We start from the raw sequence: 24,892 nt of genomic DNA on the forward strand, positions 1-24,892 counted from the left end.
GGTGCTCCAGCCAATCAGCTCCCAACTGTCATTTTTCTAACAGTTGACAGTTGGGAGCTGATTGGCTGGAGCACCATTTATCAGACACAGTGAAATTTATCACTAGTTTTGAGTGATAAACTCATTGATAAATGAGGCCCAGCTTTGGCAGAGCGGTTTGCATTAATCCTTCTCAGCCTCAATGTGCTTGGAGACTGAAAATGTCCTTGCTGCATGTACCATGTACCGTGGAGCATATAAGTTTGTGGGTAAGGTGTGACGCGTTTCCCCGCCTCTCTTGGAGTCTCAGCGGCTTCCTCAGACAGAAGGAATTAAGCCGCTGAGACTCCATTAGCATGCCCCAAGTAGTATGCCCCCAGTAGCAGTGACCCCAGTAGTAGTGCCCCAGTAGTAGTGCCCCCAGTAACATGCCCCCAGTAGTAGTGCCCCCATTAACATGCCCCAGTAGTGGTATGTCCCCCATTAGCAGGCCCCCAGTAGTTGTATGCCCCCCCTTAGCAGGCCCCCAGTAGTAGTAGTATGCCCCCCATTAGCAGGTCCCCAGTAGTAATATGCCACCATTAGCAGGCCCCCAGTAGTAATATGCCCCCCCTTAGCAGGCCCCCAATAGTAATATGCCCCCCACTGGCAGGTCCCCAGTAGTAATATGCCCCCCCTTAGCAGGCTAGAGGAGCCCTGACGTCGGATTCTCTCGCGAGAATCCAACATCAGGGAGCTGCGACTCGGCCTCGAACGGGGATCCGAGTCAGGCAGGGAACACCCGAACAGCGTTCGGGTGGAATCGGATTCCCAATGTTCGGAGCGGTTCGGATTCCACAGAATCCGAACCGCTCATCTCTACTAAGAATTGGCCATACCCCCTCAGTATTCATCAGGCCCACAATATGTCTTGATGAACCTGAGCAAAGATGTTGGTGTTGCAAGATCAGTAGTGGCAGTTTCAGACAAGACTGCTCTACAATTACCTTTAGACAACAAAGAAGACCTCTAAGATAATTGCTCATACTGCTATACGCAGGGGCATATTAAGAGAGGGGGGATCCCTTGTGCAGTCTCCGTCCGTCAGTCTCTTCTTCTGCGACCATTTTCCAATTTGTACAGTGATGCTACCACCGACGCAGGACTCAGGAGAGGTATTTTATAAATGGGTGCAGGGTGTGCGGTGTGGGCACCCCTGGAGCCTGGGGCCTGTGTGCACCGCTCACCCTCACCCTTTACCAATTATAGATACGCCCCTGGCTACATGCAATCTCTCTGAGGCTGCTTATCCACTGGCATTTAAAGGCTGTGACTGTGTTTAACCAAACGCAAAGCATGAAAATGCTTGTCAAAATAAAACCCAATCTATTCATTGCGACAAAACTCATTTACACACAAAAATCATTTCTAGTGAATTACAGCAATCATTTTCATTGGAACACAATAATATTCCTTTAGAATCAATGACTGACATACTTATTGCAGCTTATGTCCAGCACCTTCACACGTTTCCCTCTATATAGGTAAAGATAAGTACAATCTTTCCTTGAAATCCTTGATTTACATATATTTGTGAACCTCTATTATACCAGGCTTTCCATTTGTATTCATGCATACGTGACAGATGCAAATATAAACATTTTCTGTAAAATGATGCATAATATACAAGTGCTATACAATTAAAGATCAATGATAATAATCATAATAATTATGCATCTGTGTTGCTACAAACTGAATTTCAATACAAGAAACCCTGTATGGAGCAAAATAAGAACCTAATTCTGAGTCACACGTAATGTTGAGCTGCATGCTGTTGACCGATGTTTTAAGTCTGCGCATGCGTCTGAGTTGCACTGCACAATCGTCCCAATTGTTAACGCTCAGAGACACAGAACAGAATCGAATGCACAGTCTGTGGAATTCAGTGGGAGTTCATGGGAGGTTACATGGCGGTGGCTAAGCAGATGCAAGCATGTCACGGATGTGTCACTGTAAGTGGCTGTTTCCAAAGGCGCACAATTACTTACACAGAGCGCCGTTCGAAGACGGAAAAACAAGTTTCGATGATGCGCCTAAAGACGCACAGAGACAGATATGCACCTCCACAAGTGAGGTCTCAATATTCACAAAATCGTCTGCGGCAAGGGACGCACAAAGACACAGCTGCGGTAAACGACACAGCCGCTAACACGTCTCTGTGAGACACAGAATCAGCCGCTAAATGTGCTTATATGTGCACCTGACATACCGTAATATGCCATTTCATGGATTGTACCTGCCATAGTTTTGCACTGTATTTGTTTCTACAGTGCCACAGACTTGAGATCGCTCAGGATTAGCTTCTTTGATCATGTACAGCACAGAAGTACATGACAGCCAGTCCTCACAGTATCTAATGGAGGTGAAATCATATTATTGGCTGTATAAGCAGAGCACTTATAAAAAGTATTAAAACATCCTGTACCTGACCATCCTCTAGCAGTAACGTATATATAATCCGCACTAGAATCTGAAAAACAAGGTCTGTCTGTTGAGCTGACCTAATTTTATGCTATACACATGCGAATATTCACAGATGACATTTTAAAGCTGGAATAAGGGATACAAATCACTCAGGATACAGATCACTCTTTAATACTAGTCATGTACACTGTGGAACACGAAGAAGCTGACGGTGAAATGGACGATTAAATGCATTCAAACTAGGGGTGAACGGGTTCGGATTTCTGAAATCCGAACAACCCCGAGCCCCCCCGATCCGAGTCCGATCCGAGTCAGGCTCGACTTTTCCCGCCTGACTCGGATGCTGAAATCGAGGCAAAACGTCATCATCCAGCCTTCCGAGTCTCGCGGGTTTTGGATCCTATATAAGGAACCCGCGTCGGCGCCATTTTCTCACTCGGCTGTGGACAGTGAAGAGGGAGGGTGGGAGTTAGGGCTGGCTGGGCTGTGTACTGTAGTGTAGTGTAGTGCAGAGTAGTGTTGTACTGTGCTGTGCTGCGCTGTGCTGCTGTTGTCCATAGGGGCTGGCTGTGTTGTGCTGCTGTTGTTAATAGGGGCTGTGTCCACTACTTCAAAGTCCATAGGGGCTGGCTGGACTGTGTTGTGCAGTCAGTTGTCCATAGGGGCTGTGTCCACTCCAAAGTCCTGTGCAGTGTCCCAGTCCTAAAGGAGTGCTGTAGTGTTATCCAGGGGGTGCTCTGTTCGTCAGGGGTGCTCCCCCCAAGTGCTAAAAAAAATATATTTTTTCTGTGTTTGTGAATTGTGTGTGCAGTAGCCGCACGTGCATCAACAAAGTAGTGCCAAGCGTGCGCCTGTGTCATAAGTAAAGGGCCGGCTGGCTTGACCGTTAAAGGGTGCTGTAACCCCCAAAGTACACTCCAAACCAAATAAAAAAACTTTTTCTGTGTTTGTGAATTGTGTGCGCAGTAGCCGCACGTGCATCAACAAAGTAGTGCCAAGCGTGCGCCTGTGTCATAATTAAAGGGCCGCCTGGCTTGACCGTTAAAGGGTGCTGTAACCCCCAAAGTACATTCCAGTCCAAACCAAATAAAAAAATATTTTCTGTGTTTGTGAATTGTGTGCGCAGTAGCCGCACGTGCATCAACAAAGTAGTGGCAAGCGTGCGCCTGTGTCCCATAAGTAAAGGGCCGGCTGGCTCATTTCTTAAAGGGTGGTGTAACCCACAAAGTGCACTAGTCTCCAACAAAAATAAAAAAATATTTTCTGTGTTTGTGTGCACCTTAGCCGCACGTATATATCAATATAACATAAATGGAGGACCAAACTTTCTCCGATAAAAATAAAACAGGGAAAGATCAAGAACCACTTCTTCCTAGTGCTGAAGCTGCTGCCACTAGTCATGACATAGACGATAACATGCCATCAACGTCGTCTGCCAAGGCCGATGCCCAATGTCATAGTAGAGGGCACATACAATCCCAAATGACAAAGTTCAGGAAAATGACCTTGAAAAAAACATTTAAATCATCTGAAGAGAAACGTAAACTTGCCAATATGCCATTTATGACACGGAGTGGCAAGGAACGGCTAAGGTCTTTCCCTATGTTCATGACTAGTGGTTCAGCTTCACATGACGATGGAAGCCCTCCTCCCGCTAAAAAGATCAAACGAGTTAAGCTGGCAAAAGCACAGCGAAGAACTGTGCGTTCTAAGAAGATATCACAAATCCCCAAGGAGAGTCCAAGTGTGGTGGCGGTTGCGATGCCTGACCTTCCCAGCACTGGACGGGAAGAGGTGGCTCTTTCCACCATTTGCACGCCCCCTGCAAGTGCTGAAAGGAGCACCCACAGTCCACTTGCTGATATGCAAATTGAAGATGTCACTGTTGAAGTACAACAGTATGAGGATACTGGTGTAGCTGGCACTGAGGAGGAAGTTGGCGAGGAGGATTCTGATGGTGATGTGGTTTGTTTAAATCAGGCTCCGGGGGAGACAGTTGTTGTCCGTGGGATGAAAAAGCCCATCACGGTCATGCCTGGGCAGAAGACCAAACATTCCACCTCTTTGGTCTGGCAATATTTCTATCCAAATCCGGACAACAACTGTCTTGCCATATGTACCATATGTAAAGGTGAAATAAGTAGGGGTAGGGACGTTAACCACCTAGGAACATCCTCCCTTATACGGCACCTGCAGCGCGTTCATAAAAAGTTACTGTCATGTTCAGAAACTTTGGCTCAGACCGTAAGCAGTCCAGGGTCACCTAAATCCCTTTTTCCTGTTTTATCCAAGGAATCGGTGGATGAGGAGGATGAGGACGACATCTTGCCTCCGTAGAACCAGTTTGTGCAGGGACACATTAATTGCCAGCTTGTTTTGTGGGGGCCCAAACGAACCAATCATTTCAGCCACAGTCATGTGGCAGACCCTGGCGCTGAAATGATTGGTTTGTTAAGTGTGCATGTCCTATTTATACAACATAAGGGTGGGTGAGAGGGCCCAAGGACAATTCCATCTTGCACTTCTTTTTTTTCTTTGCATTATGTACAGTTTGGGGCCTAGTTTTTCAAACTGCCATCCTGTCTGCCACTGCAGTGTTACTCCTAGATGGGTCACGTGTTTGTGCCGCCCACTTGTGTCGCTTAGCATAGTCATCCAGCTACCTCGGTGCAACCTTTTGGCCATAAAAACAATATTGTGAGGTGTGAGGTGTTCAGAATAGACTGGAAATGAGTGGAAATGAAGGTTATTGAGGTTAATAATAGCATAGGAGCAGAAAAACCCACAAATTCTGTGATTTTAGCTGTTTTTATGCTTTTTTAAAAAAAAATACAGATCCAAAACACAAAACACGGAAGGGTGGTTTTGGCAAAACCAATCCAGATCCAAAACACGAAGAAAGATCCAGATCCAAAACCAAAACACAAAAAGTGGCCGGTGCACACCCCTAATTCAAACATTAAACTCTAAAAAGCTGCATGTAAAGGTGCCCATCCACTTAAAGACATGAAAATGATTGCACGATTACGACAATGTAATTGCGCAGTCGTTTGTCAGTCTGTGATGAGCCTGCACTGAACGAGGGGGGACAGTTTAAGAATTGATCCTGACTCCTCCCATCTCTACTCATTGCTCCTCCCACTTACTGTTCTGATCACTCCCATTTTCAGTCCAAGCTCTACCAACTAGGTTTATCTCTCGGCATTTTATGCCACCTACATTCTAAGGCTTTATGTACATTGTGTGATATTGTACTGCTACAGTTAATCTCTCTCTCTATATATATATATATATATACTAGGGGTGAGCGGGTTCGGATTTCTGAAATCCGAACCCCCCCGAGCCCCCCCGATCCGAGGCCGATCCGAGTTTTCCCGCCTGACTCGGATCTGAAATCGAGGCAAAACGTCATCATCCTGCCTTCCGGGTCTCGCGGGTTTTGGATCCTATATAAGGTTCCCGCGTCGGCGCCATTTTCTCACTCGGCTGTGGACAGTGAAGAGGGAGGGTGGGAGTTAGGGCTGGCTGGGCTGTGTAGTGTAGTGTAGTGTAGTGCAGAGTAGTGTTGTGCTGTGCTGTGCTGCGCTGTGCTGCTGTTGTCTATAGGGGCTGTGTCCACTACTTCAAAGTCCATAGGGGCTGGCTGTGTTGTGCTGTGCTGCTGTTAATAGGGGCTGTGTCCACTACTTCAAAGTCCATAGGGGCTGGCTGGACTGTGTTGTGCAGTCAGTTCTCCATATGGGCTGTGTCCACTCCAAAGTCCTGTGCAGTGTCCCAGTCCTAAAGGGGTGCTGTAGTGTTGTCCAGGGGGTGCTCTGTCCATCAGGGGTGCTCCCCCCAAGTACTAAAAAAATAAAATTTTATTCTGTGTTTGTGAATTGTGTGCGCAGTAGCCGCACGTGCATCAACAAAGTAGTGCCAAGCGTGCGCCTGTGTCATAAGTAAAGGGCCGGCTGGCTTGACCGTTAAAGGGTGCTGTAACCCCCAAAGTACACTACAAACCAACTAACAAAATATTTTTTCTGTGTTTGTGAATTGTGTGCGCAGTAGCCGCACGTGCATCAACAAAGTAGTGCCAAGCGTGCGCCTGTGTCATAAGTAAAGGGCCGCCTGGCTTGACCGTTAAAGGGTGCTGTAACCCCCAAAGTACACTCCAAACCAAATAACAAAATATTTTTTCTGTGTTTGTGAATTGTGTGCGCAGTAGCCGCACGTGCATCAACAAAGTAGTGCCAAGCGGGCGCCTGTGTCATAAGTAAAGGGCCGGCTGGCTTGACCGTTAAAGGGTGCTGTAACCCCCAAAGTACACTCCAAACCAAATAAAAAAATATTTTCTGTGTTTGTGAATTGTGTGCGCAGTAGCCGCACGTGCATCAACAAAGTAGTGCCAAGCGTGCGCCTGTGTCATAAGTAAAGGGCCGCCTGGCTTGACCGTTAATGGATGCTGTAACCCCCAAAGTACACTCCAGTCCAAACCAAATAAAAAAATATTTTCTGTGTTTGTGAATTGTGTGCGCAGTAGCCGCACGTGCATCAACAAAGTAGTGCCAAGCGTGCGCCTGTGTCATAAGTAAAGGGCCGGCTGGCTTGACCGTTAAAGGGTGCTGTAACCCCCAAAGTACACTACAAACCAACTAACAAAATATTTTTTCTGTGTTTGTGAATTGTGTGCGCAGTAGCCGCACGTGCATCAACAAAGTAGTGCCAAGCGTGCGCCTGTGTCATAAGTAAAGGGCCGGCTGGCTTGACCGTTAAAGGGTGCTGTAACCCCCAAAGTACACTCCAAACCAAATAACAAAATATTTTTTCTGTGTTTGTGAATTGTGTGCGCAGTAGCCGCACGTGCATCAACAAAGTAGTGCCAAGCGTGCGCCTGTGTCATAAGTAAAGGGCCGGCTGGCTTGACCGTTAAAGGGTGCTGTAACCCCCAAAGTACACTACAAACCAACTAACAAAATATTTTTTCTGTGTTTGTGAATTGTGTGTGCAGTAGCCGCACGTGCATCAACAAAGTAGTGCCAAGCGTGCGCCTGTGTCATAAGTAAAGGGCCGGCTGGCTTGACCGTTAAAGGGTGCTGTAACCCCCAAAGTACACTCCAAACCAAATAAAAAAATATTTTCTGTGTTTGTGTGCGCCTTAGCCGCACGTATATATCAATATAACATAAATGGAGGACCAAACTTTCTCCGATAAAAATAAAATAGGGAAAGATCAAGAACCACTTCCTCCTAGTGCTGTTGCTGCTGCTGGGAGTTGTTCATCATCCCAGAGAGGAATTAGGAACACCACTACTTTTACTAAACAATTGACCCTCCAACAGTCCCTAGCGATGAGGATGAAGTATGACAGCAGTCATCCTGAAGCAAAACGTATAACTGAGGCCTTGACTGCTATGTTGGTGTTAGACGTGCGTCCGGTATCCGCCATTAGTGCAGTGGGATTTAGACAATTGATGGAGGTAGTGTGTCCCCGGTTCCAAATCCCGTCTAGATTTCACCTGCATCCTCAAGGCAGCAGCGACAAGCGTGCGTCTGTCTGTTAAAGGGTGGTGTAACCCTCAAAGTGCGCTCCACAAACAATAAAAAAATTCTTATTTTTTTTTCTGTCTTTGTGAAATGTGTGGGCTGTAGCCGCACCTGCATCATTAAAGCAGCAGCGACAAGCGTGCGTCTGTCTGTTAAAGGGTGGTGTAACCCTCAAAGTGCGCTCCACAAACAATAAAAATATTATTTTTTTTCTGTCTTTGTGAAATGTGTGGGCTGTAGCCGCACCTGCATCCTTAAAGCAGCAGCGACAAGCGTGCGTCTGTTAAAGGGTGGTGTAACCCTCAAAGTGTGCTCCACAAGCAATAGAAATATTCTTCTTTTTTTTCTGTCTTTGTGAAATGTGTGGGCTGTAGCCGCACCTGCATCCTTAAAGCAGCAGCGACAAGCGTGCGTCTGTCTGTTAAAGGGTGGTGTAACCCTCAAAGTGCGCTCCACAAACAATAAAAAAATTATTCTTTTTTTTCTGTCTTTGTGAAATGTGTGGGCTGTAGCCGCACCTGCATCCTTAAAGCAGCAGCGACAAGCGTGCGTCTGTCTGTTAAAGGATTACATCGGTGACAGCATCCAAGTAGGCATAGACTGACATAGACAGTCCGTACCTGTACTGGCAGGAAAAAGAAGCAATTTGGAGGTCCCTGTACAAACTGGCTCTATTTTACCTGAGTTGCCCCCCCTCCAGTGTGTACTCCGAAAGAGTGTTTAGTGCAGCCGGGAACCTTGTCAGCGAAAGGCGTAGGAGGTTGCTTCCACAAAATGTGGAGAAGATGATGTTCATAAAATGAATTATCATCTCTTCCAGGGAGACCAGCCTCCAGAACGTACAGAGGGACCTGTGGTTGTGGATTCCAGCGGGGACGAATTAATACTCTGTGAGGATGAGGATGTACACACTGAAGAGGGTGAGGAATCGGTGGATGAGGAGGATGAGGACGACATCTTGCCTCCGTAGAGCCAGTTTGTGCAGGGACAGATTAATTGCCAGCTTGTTTTGTGGGGGCCCAAACGAACCAATCATTTCAGCCACAGTCGTGTGGCAGACCCTGGCGCTGAAATGTTTGGTTTGTTAGAGTGTGCATGTCCTGTTTATACAACATAAGGGTGGGTGGGAGGGCCCAAGGACAATTCCATCTTGCACCTCTTTTTTTCTTTGAATTATGTACTGTTTGGGGCCTAGTTTTTCAAACTGCCATCCTGTCTGCCACTGCAGTGTCACTCCTAGATGGGCCACGTGTTTGTGCCGCCCACTCGTATCTCTTGCATAGTCATCCAGCTACCTCGGTGCAACCTTTTGGATATAAAAACACTATTGTGAGGTGTGAGGTGTTCAGAATAGACTGGAAATGAGTGGAAATTAAGGTTATTGAGGTTAATAATAGCATAGGAGCAGAAAAACCTACAAATTCTGTGATTTTAGCTGTTTTTATGCTTTTTTAAAAAAAAATACAGATCCAAAACACAAAACCCAGAACCCAAAACACGGAAGGGTGGTTTTGGCAAAACCAATCCAGATCCAAAACACGAAGAAAGATCCAGATCCAAAACCAAAACACAAAACACGAAAAGTGGCCGGTGCACACCCCTACTTACTACCCATGCCAACATTTCAGTTCAGTCTGCAGGGACTTTGCTGCTGATCCAAGATCTAAGCTCAGCGCGTGCAGTACACAACTGCGCTTGGAGCAATTTGATGTCAAGTTTATCGAATTTGATTATAACTTTGTTTTGAACTTTAAGTACTTCTTGTTACTAAATATGATCATTTAGCACCTAATTCAGAGTTGCATGCACAGTAGCTCCGAACATAAGCAAACACAGGGGGTGTTTCCGGTTGCCTGGAAACCCCTCCACTCCATGACCACAATAGGAATACTATATAAAACAATTTTGCTAGTGCTACATGTTCTCCTCAGAATCACAAATGAATGAAAAATGTGTCAGCCAGTAATGAATACACTTGCGTATCACTAAGAGATCTGGAAAACATGTATTTCTAGGTTTTGCTAAATACCATCTATAGCAGTTGTTCCCAAACTGTGCGCCGTGGCACCCTGGGGTGCCTCGGGACACTTGCAGGGGTGCCTCAGGTTGGTGGATCTAGCACCAAATCAAATTATTTGTTGTCAATGTAATGTAAATTTGTGGACAAACAGAAGTGCAAACCTGTAAGCACGATTTATTCACTGCATTTTTTCATGAATTTCTCAATAACAAACATTGGGCTTAGGGGTGTCGTGTGAAAACAATGCTGATTCAAAAAAGTTTGGGAACCACTGGCCTGTAGGCTTAATTATTAATTCTGTTATATAGTGCGTATGACCAATATATTCATATATGTACAGGTGCAGTGCTTGGTTCTTCTGCTGCTCCCCCACACCTCGGACTTGCTCCCATGCTCTGGAATGGTGCCCACATGCGAAATAAAAACATTCAGCTCAGACAGGATGGCCCTACTGCCGCATTTAATGGGTTACTGTGATCACTGGTCCTGTATATGCTGGAATTATGACACACTATACACTATGTATGACACATATAATGGGTTACTGTGATCACTGGTCCTGTGTATGCTGGAATTATGACACACAATACACTATGTATGACACATATAATGGGTTACTGTGATCACTGGTCCTGTGTATGCTGGAATTATGACACACAATACACTATGTATGACACATATAATGGGTTACTGTGATCACTGGTCCTGTATATGCTGTAATTATGACACACAATACACTATGTATGACACATATAATGGGTTACTGTGATCACTGGTCCTGTATATGCTGGGATTATGACACACAATACACTATGTATGACACATATAATGGGTTACTGTGATCACTGGTCCTGTATATGCTGGAATTATGACACACAATACACTATGTATGACACATATAATGGGTTACTGTGATCACTGGTCCTGTGTATGCTGGAATTATGACACACAATACACTATGTATGACACATATAATGGGTTACTGTGATCACTGGTCCTGTGTATGCTGGAATTATGACACACAATACACTATGTATGACACATATAATGGGTTACTGTGATCACTGGTCCTGTGTATGCTGGAATTATGACACACAATACACTATGTATGACACATATAATGGGTTACTGTGATCACTGGTCCTGTATATGCTGTAATTATGACACACAATACACTATGTATGACACATATAATGGGTTACTGTGATCACTGGTCCTGTATATGCTGGGATTATGACACACAATACACTATGTATGACACATATAATGGGTTACTGTGATCACTGGTCCTGTATATGCTGGAATTATGACACACAATACACTATGTATGACACATATAATGGGTTACTGTGATCACTGGTCCTGTGTATGCTGGAATTATGACACACAATACACTATGTATGACACATATAATGTGTTACTGTGATCGCTAGTCCTGTATATGCTGGAATTATGACACACAATACACTATGTATGACACATATAATGGGTTACTGTGATCACTGGTCCTGTGTATGCTGGAATTATGTCACACAATACACTATGTATGACACATATAATGGGTTACTGTGATCACTGGTCCTGTATATGCTGTAATTATGACACACAATACACTATGTATGACACATATAATGGGTTACTGTGATCACTGGTCCTGTGTATGCTGGAATTATGACACACAATACACTATGTATGACACATATAATGGGTTACTGTGATCACTGGTCCTGTATATGCTGGGATTATGACACACAATACACTATGTATGACACATATAATGGGTTACTGTGATCGCTAGTCCTGTATATGCTGGAATTATGACACACAATACACTATGTATGACACATATAATGGGTTACTGTGATCACTGGTCCTGTGTATGCTGGAATTATGACACACAATACACTATGTATGACACATATAATGTGTTACTGTGATCGCTAGTCCTGTGTATGCTGGAATTATGACACACAATACACTATGTATGACACATATAATGGGTTACTGTGATCACTGGTCCTGTGTATGCTGGAATTATGTCACACAATACACTATGTATGACACATATAATGGGTTACTGTGATCACTGGTCCTGTATATGCTGTAATTATGACACACAATACACTATGTATGACACATATAATGGGTTACTGTGATCACTGGTCCTGTGTATGCTGGAATTATGACACACAATACACTATGTATGACACATATAATGGGTTACTGTGATCACTGGTCCTGTGTATGCTGGAATTATGACACACAATACACTATGTATGACACATATAATGGGTTACTGTGATCACTGGTCCTGTATATGCTGGGATTATGACACACAATACACTATGTATGACACATATAATGGGTTACTGTGATCACTGGTCCTGTGTATGCTGGAATTATGACACACAATACACTATGTATGACACATATAATGGGTTACTGTGATCACTGGTCCTGTGTATGCTGGAATTATGACACACAATACACTATGTATGACACATATAATGGGTTACTGTGATCACTGGTCCTGTATATGCTGGGATTATGACACACAATACACTATGTATGACACATATAATGGGTTACTGTGATCACTGGTCCTGTATATGCTGGAATTATGACACACAATACACTATGTATGACACATATAATGGGTTACTGTGATCACGGGTCCTGTATATGCTGGAATTATGACACACAATACACTATGTATGACACATATAATGGGTTACTGTGATCACGGGTCCTGTATATGCTGGAATTATGACACACAATACACTATGTATGACACATATAATGGGTTACTGTGATCACTGGTCCTGTGTATGCTGGAATTATGACACACAATACACTATGTATGACACATATAATGGGTTACTGTGATCACTGGTCCTGTGTATGCTGGAATTATGACACACAATACACTATGTATGACACATATAATGGGTTACTGTGATCACTGGTCCTGTATATGCTGGGATTATGACACACAATACACTATGTATGACACATATAATGGGTTACTGTGATCACTGGTCCTGTATATGCTGGAATTATGACACACAATACACTATGTATGACACATATAATGGGTTACTGTGATCACGGGTCCTGTATATGCTGGAATTATGACACACAATACACTATGTATGACACATATAATGGGTTACTGTGATCACTGGTCCTGTGTATGCTGGAATTATGACACACAATACACTATGTATGACACATATAATGGGTTACTGTGATCACTGGTCCTGTGTATGCTGGAATTATGACACACAATACACTATGTATGACACATATAATGGGTTACTGTGATCACTGGTCCTGTATATGCTGGGATTATGACACACAATACACTATGTATGACACATATAATGGGTTACTGTGATCACTGGTCCTGTATATGCTGGAATTATGACACACAATACACTATGTATGACACATATAATGAGTTACTGTGATCACTGGTCCTGTGTATGCTGGAATTATGACACACAATACACTATGTATGACACATATAATGGGTTACTGTGATCACTGGTCCTGTATATGCTGGAATTATGACACACAATACACTATGTATGACACATATAATGGGTTACTGTGATCACGGGTCCTGTATATGCTGGAATTATGACACACAATACACTATGTATGACACATATAATGGGTTACTGTGATCACTGGTCCTGTGTATGCTGGAATTATGACACACAATACACTATGTATGACATATATAATGGGTTACTGTGATCACTGGTCCTGTGTATGCTGGAATTATGACACACAATACACTATGTATGACACATATAATGGGTTACTGTGATCACTGGTCCTGTATATGCTGGGATTATGACACACAATACACTATGTATGACACATATAATGGGTTACTGTGATCACTGGTCCTGTATATGCTGGAATTATGACACACAATACACTATGTATGACACATATAATGGGTTACTGTGATCACGGGTCCTGTATATGCTGGAATTATGACACACAATACACTATGTATGACACATATAATGGGTTACTGTGATCACGGGTCCTGTATATGCTGGAATTATGACACACAATACACTATGTATGACACATATAATGGGTTACTGTGATCACTGGTCCTGTGTATGCTGGAATTATGACACACAATACACTATGTATGACACATATAATGGGTTACTGTGATCACTGGTCCTGTGTATGCTGGAATTATGACACACAATACACTATGTATGACACATATAATGGGTTACTGTGATCACTGGTCCTGTATATGCTGGGATTATGACACACAATACACTATGTATGACACATATAATGGGTTACTGTGATCACTGGTCCTGTATATGCTGGAATTATGACACACAATACACTATGTATGACACATATAATGGGTTACTGTGATCACGGGTCCTGTATATGCTGGAATTATGACACACAATACACTATGTATGACACATATAATGGGTTACTGTGATCACGGGTCCTGTATATGCTGGAATTATGACACACAATACACTATGTATGACACATATAATGGGTTACTGTGATCACTGGTCCTGTGTATGCTGGAATTATGACACACAATACACTATGTATGACACATATAATGGGTTACTGTGATCACTGGTCCTGTGTATGCTGGAATTATGACACACAATACACTATGTATGACACATATAATGGGTTACTGTGATCACTGGTCCTGTATATGCTGGGATTATGACACACAATACACTATGTATGACACATATAATGGGTTACTGTGATCACTGGTCCTGTATATGCTGGAATTATGACACACAATACACTATGTATGACACATATAATGGGTTACTGTGATCACGGGTCCTGTATATGCTGGAATTATGACACACAATACACTATGTATGACACATATAATGGGTTACTGTGATCACTGGTCCTGTGTATGCTGGAATTATGACACACAATACACTATGTATGACACATATAATGGGTTACTGTGATCACTGGTCCTGTGTATGCTGGAATTATGACACACAATACACTATGTATGACACATATAATGGGTTACTGTGATCACTGGTCCTGTATATGCTGGAATTATGACACACAATACACTATGTATGACACATATAATGGGTTACTGTGATCACTGGTCCTGTGTATGCTGGAATTATGACACACAATACACTATGTATGACACATATAATGGGTTACTGTGATCACTGGTCCTGTATATGCTGGAATTATGACACACAATACACTATGTATGACACATATAATGGGTTACTGTGATCACTGGTCCTGTGTATGCTGGAATTATGACACACAATACACTATGTATGACACATATAATGTGTTACTGTGATCGCTAGTCCTGTATATGCTGGAGTTATGACACACATTACACTATGTATGACACATATAATGGGTTTCTGTGATCACTGGTCCTGTGTATGCTGGAATTATGACACACAATACACTATGTATGACACATGTAATGGGTTACTGTGATCGCTGGTCCTGTATATGCTGGAATTATGACACACAATACACTATGTATGACACATATAATGGCTTACTGTGATCACTGATCCTGTATATGCTGGAATTATGACACACTGGGCCTGATTCAGAGCTGAACGCTCTGACCAGAGCGCTCGCTCTGAATCAGGGCCGTCCTATTGAAATGTGGAGCGGCCTTTTGGACGCTCGCATAGCTGTGGGTTACCACCCACAGCTTATGCGAGCGTCCATGATGATGGTCGCGATGGTCAAAGACCATCGCGACCATCGGGCTTGCGACGAGACCCTGCGGTAGGGTCTCGCTTCCGCAAGCCCATGAGTGATTTTGGCTCTATCAGAGCCAAAATCACTCCCACTGACATCATTACTGATGTCAGTGGGGCCGGACTCAGACGGTAGGCGTTCCCATGGGAACGCCTCCATCTGACAGCCACGCCCCCGGCACGCCCACCAAAGGGGGCGTGCTGTCACTCACCATCGACAGCACGCCCCCTTTGGTGCGAGACCCCGAGCGACGTATTTCCTCCGTCATGCGCTTGCGCATTTGCCCAAAATCGACCCGCTTGCGAGCGACCTTCCCTTGCGAGAGGGTCTGAATAACCCCCACAATACACTATGTATGACACATATAATAACTAAGTTACTGTGATCGCTGGTCCTGTATATGCTGGAATTATGACACACAATACACTATGTATGACACATATAATGGGTTACTGTGATTGCTGGTCCTGTATATGCTGGAATTATGACACACAATACACTATGTATGACACATATAATGGCTTACTGTGATCGCTGGTCCTGTATATGCTGGAATTATGACACACAATACACTATGTATGACACATATAATGGCTTACTGTGATCACTGATCCTGTATATGCTGGAATTATGACACACAATACACTATGTATGACACATATAATGGCTTACTGTGATCACTGATCCTGTATATGCTGGAATTATGACACACTGGGCCTGATTCAGAGCTGAACGCTCTGACCAGAGCGCTCGCTCTGAATCAGGGCCGTCCTATTGAAATGTGGAGCGGCCTTTTGGACGCTCGCATAGCTGTGGGTTACCACCCACAGCTTATGCGAGCGTCCATGATGATGGTCGCGATGTTCAAAGACCATCGCGACCATCGGGCTTGCGACGTGAGCCTGCGGTAGGGTCTCGCTTCCGCAAGCCCATGAGTGATTTTGGCTCTATCAGAGCCAAAATCACTCCCACTGACATCATTACTGATGTCAGTGGGGCCGGACTCAGACGGTAGGCGTTCCCATGGGAACGCCTCCATCTGACAGCCACGCCCCCGGCACGCCCACCAAAGGGGGCGTGCTGTCACTCACCATCGACAGCACGCCCCCTTTGGTGCGAGACCCCGAGCGACGTATTTCCTCCGTCATGCGCATGCGCATTTGCCCAAAATCGACCCGCTTGCGAGCGACCTTCCCTTGCGAGAGGGTCTGAATAACCCCCACAATACACTATGTATGACACATATAATAACTAAGTTACTGTGATCGCTGGTCCTGTATATGCTGGAATTATGACACACAATACACTATGTATGACACATATAATGGGTTACTGTGATCGCTGCTCCTATATATGCTGGAATTATGATACACAATACACTATGTATGACACATATAATGGGTTACTGTGATCACTGGTCCTGTATATGCTGGAATTATGACACACAATACACTATGTATGACACATATAATGGGTTACTGTGATCACTGGTCCTGTATATGCTGAAATTATGACACACAATACACTATGTATGACACATATAATGGGTTACTGTGATCACTGGTCCTGTATATGCTGAAATTATGACACACAATACACTATGTATGACACATATAATGGGTTACTGTGATCACTGGTCCTGTATATGCTGAAATTATGACACACAATACACTATGTATGACACATATAATGGGTTACTGTGATCACTGGTCCTGTATATGCTGGAATTATGACACAATACACTATGTATGACACATATAATAGTTTACTGTGATTGCTGGTCCTGTATATGCTGAAATTATGACACATAATACACTATGTATGACACATAATGGGTTACTGTAATTGCTGGTCCTGTATATGCTGAAATTATGAAACATAATACACTATGTATGACACATATAATGGGTTACAGTGGTTGCTGGTCCTGTATATGCTGAAATTATGACACACAATACACTATGTATGACACATATAATGGGTTACCGTGATTACTGGTCCTGTATATGCTGGAATTATTACACACAATACACTATGTATGACACATATAATGGGTTACTGTGATCGCTGATCCTGTATATGCTGTTATTATGACACACAATACACTATGTATGACACATATAATGGGTTACTGTGATCACTGGACCTGTATATGCTGGAATTATGACACATAATACACTATGTATGACACATATAATGGGTCACTGTGATCACCGGTTCTGTATATGCTGGAATTATGACATAATACACTATGTATGACACATATAATGGGTTACTGTGATTGCTGGTCCTGTATATGCTGAAATTATGACACATAATACACTATGTATGACACATATAATGGGTTACTGTGATCACTGGTCCTGTATATGCTGGAATTATGACACAATACACTATGTATGACACATATAATAGTTTACTGTGATTGCTGGTCCTGTATATGCTGAAATTATGACACATAATACACTATGTATGACACATATAATGGGTTACTGTGATTGCTGGTCCTGTATATGCTGAAATTATGACACATAATACACTATGTATGACATATATAATGGGTTACTGTGATCACTGGTCCTGTATATACTGGAATTATGACACAATACACTATGTATGACACATAATGGGTTACTGTAATTGCTGGTCCTGTATATGCTGAAATTATGAAACATAATACACTATGTATGACACATATAATGGGTTACCGTGATTACTGGTCCTGTATATGCTGGAATTATGAAACATAATACACTATGTATGACACATATAATGGGTTACAGTGGTTGCTGGTCCTGTATATGCTGAAATTATGACACACAATACACTATGTATGACACATATAATGGGTTACCGTGATTACTGGTCCTGTATATGCTGGAATTATTACACACAATACACTATGTATGACACATATAATGGGTTACTGTGATCGCTGATCCTGTATATGCTGGGATTATGACACACAATACACTATGTATGACACATATAATGGGTTACTGTGATCACTGGACCTATATATGCTGGAATTATGACACATAATACACTATGTATGACACATATAATGGGTCACTGTGATCACCGGTTCTGTATATGCTGGAATTATGACATAATACACTATGTATGACACATATAATGGGTTACTGTGATTGCTGGTCCTGTATATGCTGAAATTATGACACATAATACACTATGTATGACACATATAATGGGTTACTGTGATCGCTGGTCCTGTATATGCTGGAATTATGACACACAATACACTATGTATGACACATATAATAAGTTACTGTGATCGCTGGTCCTGTATATGCGGGAATTATGACACGCAATACACTATGTATGACACATATAATGGGTTAATGTGATAGCTGGTCCTGTATATGCTGGAATTATGACACACAATACACTATGTATGACACATATAATGGGTTACTGTGATCACTGGTCCTGTATATGCTGGAATTATGACACACAATACACTATGTATGACCTATATAATGGGTTACTGTGATCACTGGTCCTGTATATGCTGGAATTATGACACACAATACACTATGTATGACACATATAATGGGTTACTGTGATTGCTGGTCCTGTATATGCTGAAATTATGACACATAATACACTATGTATGACACATATAGTGGGTTACTGTGATCGCTGGTCCTGTATATGCTGGAATTATGACACACAATACACTATGTATGACACATATAATGGTTTACTGTGATCACTGATCCTGTATATGCTGGAATTATGACACACTGGGCCTGATTCAGAGCTGAACGCTCTGACCAGAGCGCTCGCTCTGAATCAGGGCCGTCCTATTGAAATGTGGAGCGGCCTTTTGGACGCTCGCATAGCTGTGGGTTACCACCCACAGCTTATGCGAGCGTCCATGATGATGGTCGCGATGTTCAAAGACCATCGCGACCATCGGGCTTGCGACGTGAGCCTGCGGTAGGGTCTCGCTTCCGCAAGCCCATGAGTGATTTTGGCTCTATCAGAGCCAAAATCACTCCCACTGACATCATTACTGATGTCAGTGGGGCCGGACTCAGACGGTAGGCGTTCCCATGGGAACGCCTCCATCTGACAGCCACGCCCCCGGCACGCCCACCAAAGGGGGCGTGCTGTCACTCACCATCGACAGCACGCCCCCTTTGGTGCGAGACCCCGAGCGACGTATTTCCTCCGTCATGCGCATGCGCATTTGCCCAAAATCGACCCGCTTGCGAGCGACCTTCCCTTGCGAGAGGGTCTGAATAACCCCCACAATACACTATGTATGACACATATAATAACTAAGTTACTGTGATCGCTGGTCCTGTATATGCTGGAATTATGACACACAATACAGTATGTATGACACATATAATGGGTTACTGTGATCGCTGCTCCTATATATGCTGGAATTATGATACACAATACACTATGTATGACACATATAATGGGTTACTGTGATCACTGGTCCTGTATATGCTGGAATTATGACACACAGTACACTATGTTTGACACATATAATGGGTTACTGTGATCACTGGTCCTGTATATGCTGGAATTATGACACACAATACACTATGTATGACACATATAATGGGTTACTGTGATCACTGGTCCTGTATATACTGTAATTATGACACTCAATACACTATGTATTACACATATAATGGGTTACTGTGATCGCTGGTCCTGTATATGCTGGAATTATGACACATAATACACTATGTATGACACATATAATGGGTTACTGTGATCACTGGTCCTGTATATGCTGGAATTATGACACAATACACTATGTATGACACATATAATAGTTTACTGTGATTGCTGGTCCTGTATATGCTGAAATTATGACACATAATACACTATGTATGACACATATAATGGGTTACTGTGATTGCTGGTCCTGTATATGCTGAAATTATGACACATAATACACTATGTATGACATATATAATGGGTTACTGTGATCACTGGTCCTGTATATACTGGAATTATGACACAATACACTATGTATGACACATAATGGGTTACTGTAATTGCTGGTCCTGTATATGCTGAAATTATGAAACATAATACACTATGTATGACACATATAATGGGTTACAGTGGTTGCTGGTCCTGTATATGCTGAAATTATGACACACAATACACTATGTATGACACATATAATGGGTTACCGTGATTACTGGTCCTGTATATGCTGGAATTATTACACACAATACACTATGTATGACACATATAATGGGTTACTGTGATCGCTGATCCTGTATATGCTGGGATTATGACACACAATACACTATGTATGACACATATAATGGGTTACTGTGATCACTGGACCTGTATATGCTGGAATTATGACACATAATACACTATGTATGACACATATAATGGGTCACTGTGATCACCGGTTCTGTATATGCTGGAATTATGACATAATACACTATGTATGACACATATAATGGGTTACTGTGATTGCTGGTCCTGTATATGCTGAAATTATGACACATAATACACTATGTATGACACATATAATGGGTTACTGTGATCGCTGGTCCTGTATATGCTGGAATTATGACACACAATACACTATGTATGACACATATAATAAGTTACTGTGATCGCTGGTCCTGTATATGCTGGAATTATGACACGCAATACACTATGTATGACACATATAATGGGTTAATGTGATAGCTGGTCCTGTATATGCTGGAATTATGACACACAATACACTATGTATGACACATATAATGGGTTACTGTGATCGCTGGTCCTGTATATGCTGGAATTATGACACACAATACACTATGTATGACACATATAGTGGGTTACTGTGATCGCTGGTCCTGTATATGCTGGAATTATGACACACAATACACTATGTATGACACATATAATGGGTTACTGTGATCACTGGTCCTGTATATGCTGGAATTATGACACACAATACACTATGTATGACACATATAATGGGTTTCTGTGATCACTGGTCCTGTATATGCTGGAATTATGACACACAATACACTATGTATGACCTATATAATGGGTTACTGTGATCACTGGTCCTGTATATGCTGGAATTATGACACACAATACACTATGTATGACACATATAATGGGTTACTGTGATTGCTGGTCCTGTATATGCTGAAATTATGACACATAATACACTATGTATGACACATATAGTGGGTTACTGTGATCGCTGGTCCTGTATATGCTGGAATTATGACACACAATACACTATGTATGACACATATAGTGGGTTACTGTGATCACTGATCCTGTATATGCTGGAATTATGACACACTGGGCCTGATTCAGAGCTGAACGCTCTGACCAGAGCGCTCGCTCTGAATCAGGGCCGTCCTATTTAAATGTGGAGCGGCCTTTTGGACGCTCGCATAGCTGTGGGTTACCACCCACAGCTTATGCGAGCGTCCATGATGATGGTCGCGATGGTCAAAGACCATCGCGACCATCGGGCTTGCGACGAGACCCTGCGGTAGGGTCTCGCTTCCGCAAGCCCATGAGTGATTTTGGCTCTATAAGAAAAAATCCAGATCCAAAACCATAACCGAAAAACAAAACACGGAGGTGAGGATTTGCAAAACCAATCCAGATCCAAAACCAAAACACGGGGTTTGCACAGATCTCTAACCGTAATTGGTGTCGCTGCTCCTCAGCAGATTCTTATGTCAGTGTGACACATCTGGTGCCCCCCTCACCCACAACATGTCCCACTCCCTGTCCCACTCCATACATCTATGTGCGCTACAAGTGGCGTTACACATAACATGTGAGCGCAGAGCACCTTTTTGTGCAAATATTTCTCTTCAAATGCGTCTTATTTGCACAGCAATGCGATTAGGACACAAGAGCAGCTTCTGCTGAATAAAATTATATGCGGCATGCCTTTGGGTGGGCACCAAATTCGGGCATTTGGGATGAATTTACGTCACTGTCTAGACAGCATAACTTTTCCAGATCTTCTGCCCAATATAGCATTGCCTATAGAAGCCCAGAGGGGGGTCATAAGGATCCCCTCCGTCCCCCTGCATGTGATTTTGCATTAGGACTCCAGAGTGATAAACCCAAAAGTCTGTACATGGCTGAGGCAGTTCTTTATTGGTAGAGCTGTCCTGGCAGGTAGGTTTCCATGCAGTGCAGCATTAAAAAATGCAAGTATGCATGTGGGGAGGAATGTATCTCAGTGCTTTTAAAAGACGAAAGCTGCATAAGCTTGAGAATAAATAAGAATCCTGGGTTTTTTGCTGGTTGGCTGTCTTGACAGTCTTGTTACTAGGCAGATTAGTTGGCTTTTAGTGGTCAGGTGGTTGTTAGCTGACCAATGGTTTGAATTGTTGGTGTGGATGTGCTTGGAGTATAAAAGAGGGGTTGTGCATGTGACCATCCTCTTTGTCGAGTCTGGAGCCCACCCTTCTATCCAAAGCTGTGCTGCTGGTATTATGTTCTACTAATTTTTTATTCCTTGATTCAGGGAAGGCGCAGCATGGCGGGAGCACGCTGCGTCTCAGTGGCTTTATTGTGGCGCAAGAGAGCATTGTGAGGGCGCTGGACCTCGATGTATTATGGCGAGTCTGTCCTTCTCGTACCAGGGGACCCGAGCGCTTTTGTATGGAAGTGCTCGGACTAGGCCCAGGAGAGTACTTCGCAGCGTAAGTGCGTCTTTAGGGGTTTCAGTCGATCCCCGTGTATGTCTCCATCTTCAAAGCTAGAACTGAGTATGCAGCCTCTCCTGGCCACCTCGGTTAGATGAATTAATTGATAAATAAAAGCTGTGACCCTTTAGCCAAGCTGTTATTGTGTCCGTCTCTTTATTTATTAGATAAGTTAAGTGCTAAGCTAAGTAAGGATGTTTAAGGTATTTATAATCAGCAATAAGCCAATGGAGATCTTATGCCATACATGATAGATCACGCCCTACTGAGGAGACGTATCGAGCCTTGGAGACAAATGAAGTGCCGAAGTTGTCCAAAGCAATCATGGCAGGATGTACTAAAGTGAAAATACGGCCCAAACTCTGAAAATTGCTGGTTTTAATGGTTTGACCGCATTCCCCATATGTACTAAGCCCCGGAAAGCAAAACTTTTGTAGCTTGTACCTGGAGACAGCTCCATCTAAAGATGGAATTGCCTATTGGAAGACTATCGGCTTCTTTTCGCAATGTTCCCATGAGAGATTCAATAGGATCATTCCCAGGGTCCTCTGTGACTCAAAAAGATATATAAACAATGAAAGGCGCTGTGGTCAAAAAAATTATATTGAATATTGTTAATCTACCTGCTGCTCTCTATGAGGGCTCTATTTATCAACATTATTTTGACTATAATAAAGTGAGAAAGGCGGTTTTGTGTTTTCACACCCTTTTCACATTATGTTAGTATCACCTATAGTTATTACAGGGCAATTGGAGCAGAATTCGTAAAATTCTACTCCAACCCCTAAGTATCACTTATTTTTAGTAAAGCAGATCGCATTTCCCATAATTGTAATGGGAAATGTGATCCGACCAAAGTTACTAAAAATAAAATGTGAAAAAATACCGGGGAAAGCCCTGTGATAACGCCACCTGGAGGTGGCTTTATCCAGGGTCTGCCCCGGTTACCGGACTCCTGGCCTGCTCTAACGGGGAGAGCAGAGCCGGGTGTCAGTCCCAGTAATCAGCTGTGTGGTCTAAACAGACCGCAAGCTGATTACTGTAAAAAAAAGAAAAAAAAAATAGTTAAAAAAAAAATTGATTTACCTGACTCCAGGTGATCGGGCCTCCGGAGATGTCTCCCCTCCGGTCAGCTGGTCTCCCACAGTGCACTGCTGCCCGGTCATCAGGTGATCGGGTCCCAGTGCAGTATGGGAGATCACCTGACCGGAGGAATGGAGAACATCACCGGAGGCCCGGAGCATGCAGGTAAGTGCTATTAAGGGAGAGGGGGGGTCGCGGGGGGGTCCGTGATCGCGGGGCGTGGCTTGGTGCGGGGGGGGGGGGTGGTAGCAGCAGCACTTAATCATGGTATTTTTTGCAAAAATACTGTGATAAGGCTCCGAAGGGGATTTGCAGGGACAGAGCTTTATCGCAAGCTCTG

Source organism: Taudactylus pleione, unplaced genomic scaffold (assembly GCF_031769625.1).
Source record: "Taudactylus pleione unplaced genomic scaffold, aTauple2 ptg000008l, whole genome shotgun sequence".
Classification (NCBI taxonomy): domain Eukaryota; kingdom Metazoa; phylum Chordata; class Amphibia; order Anura; family Myobatrachidae; genus Taudactylus; species Taudactylus pleione.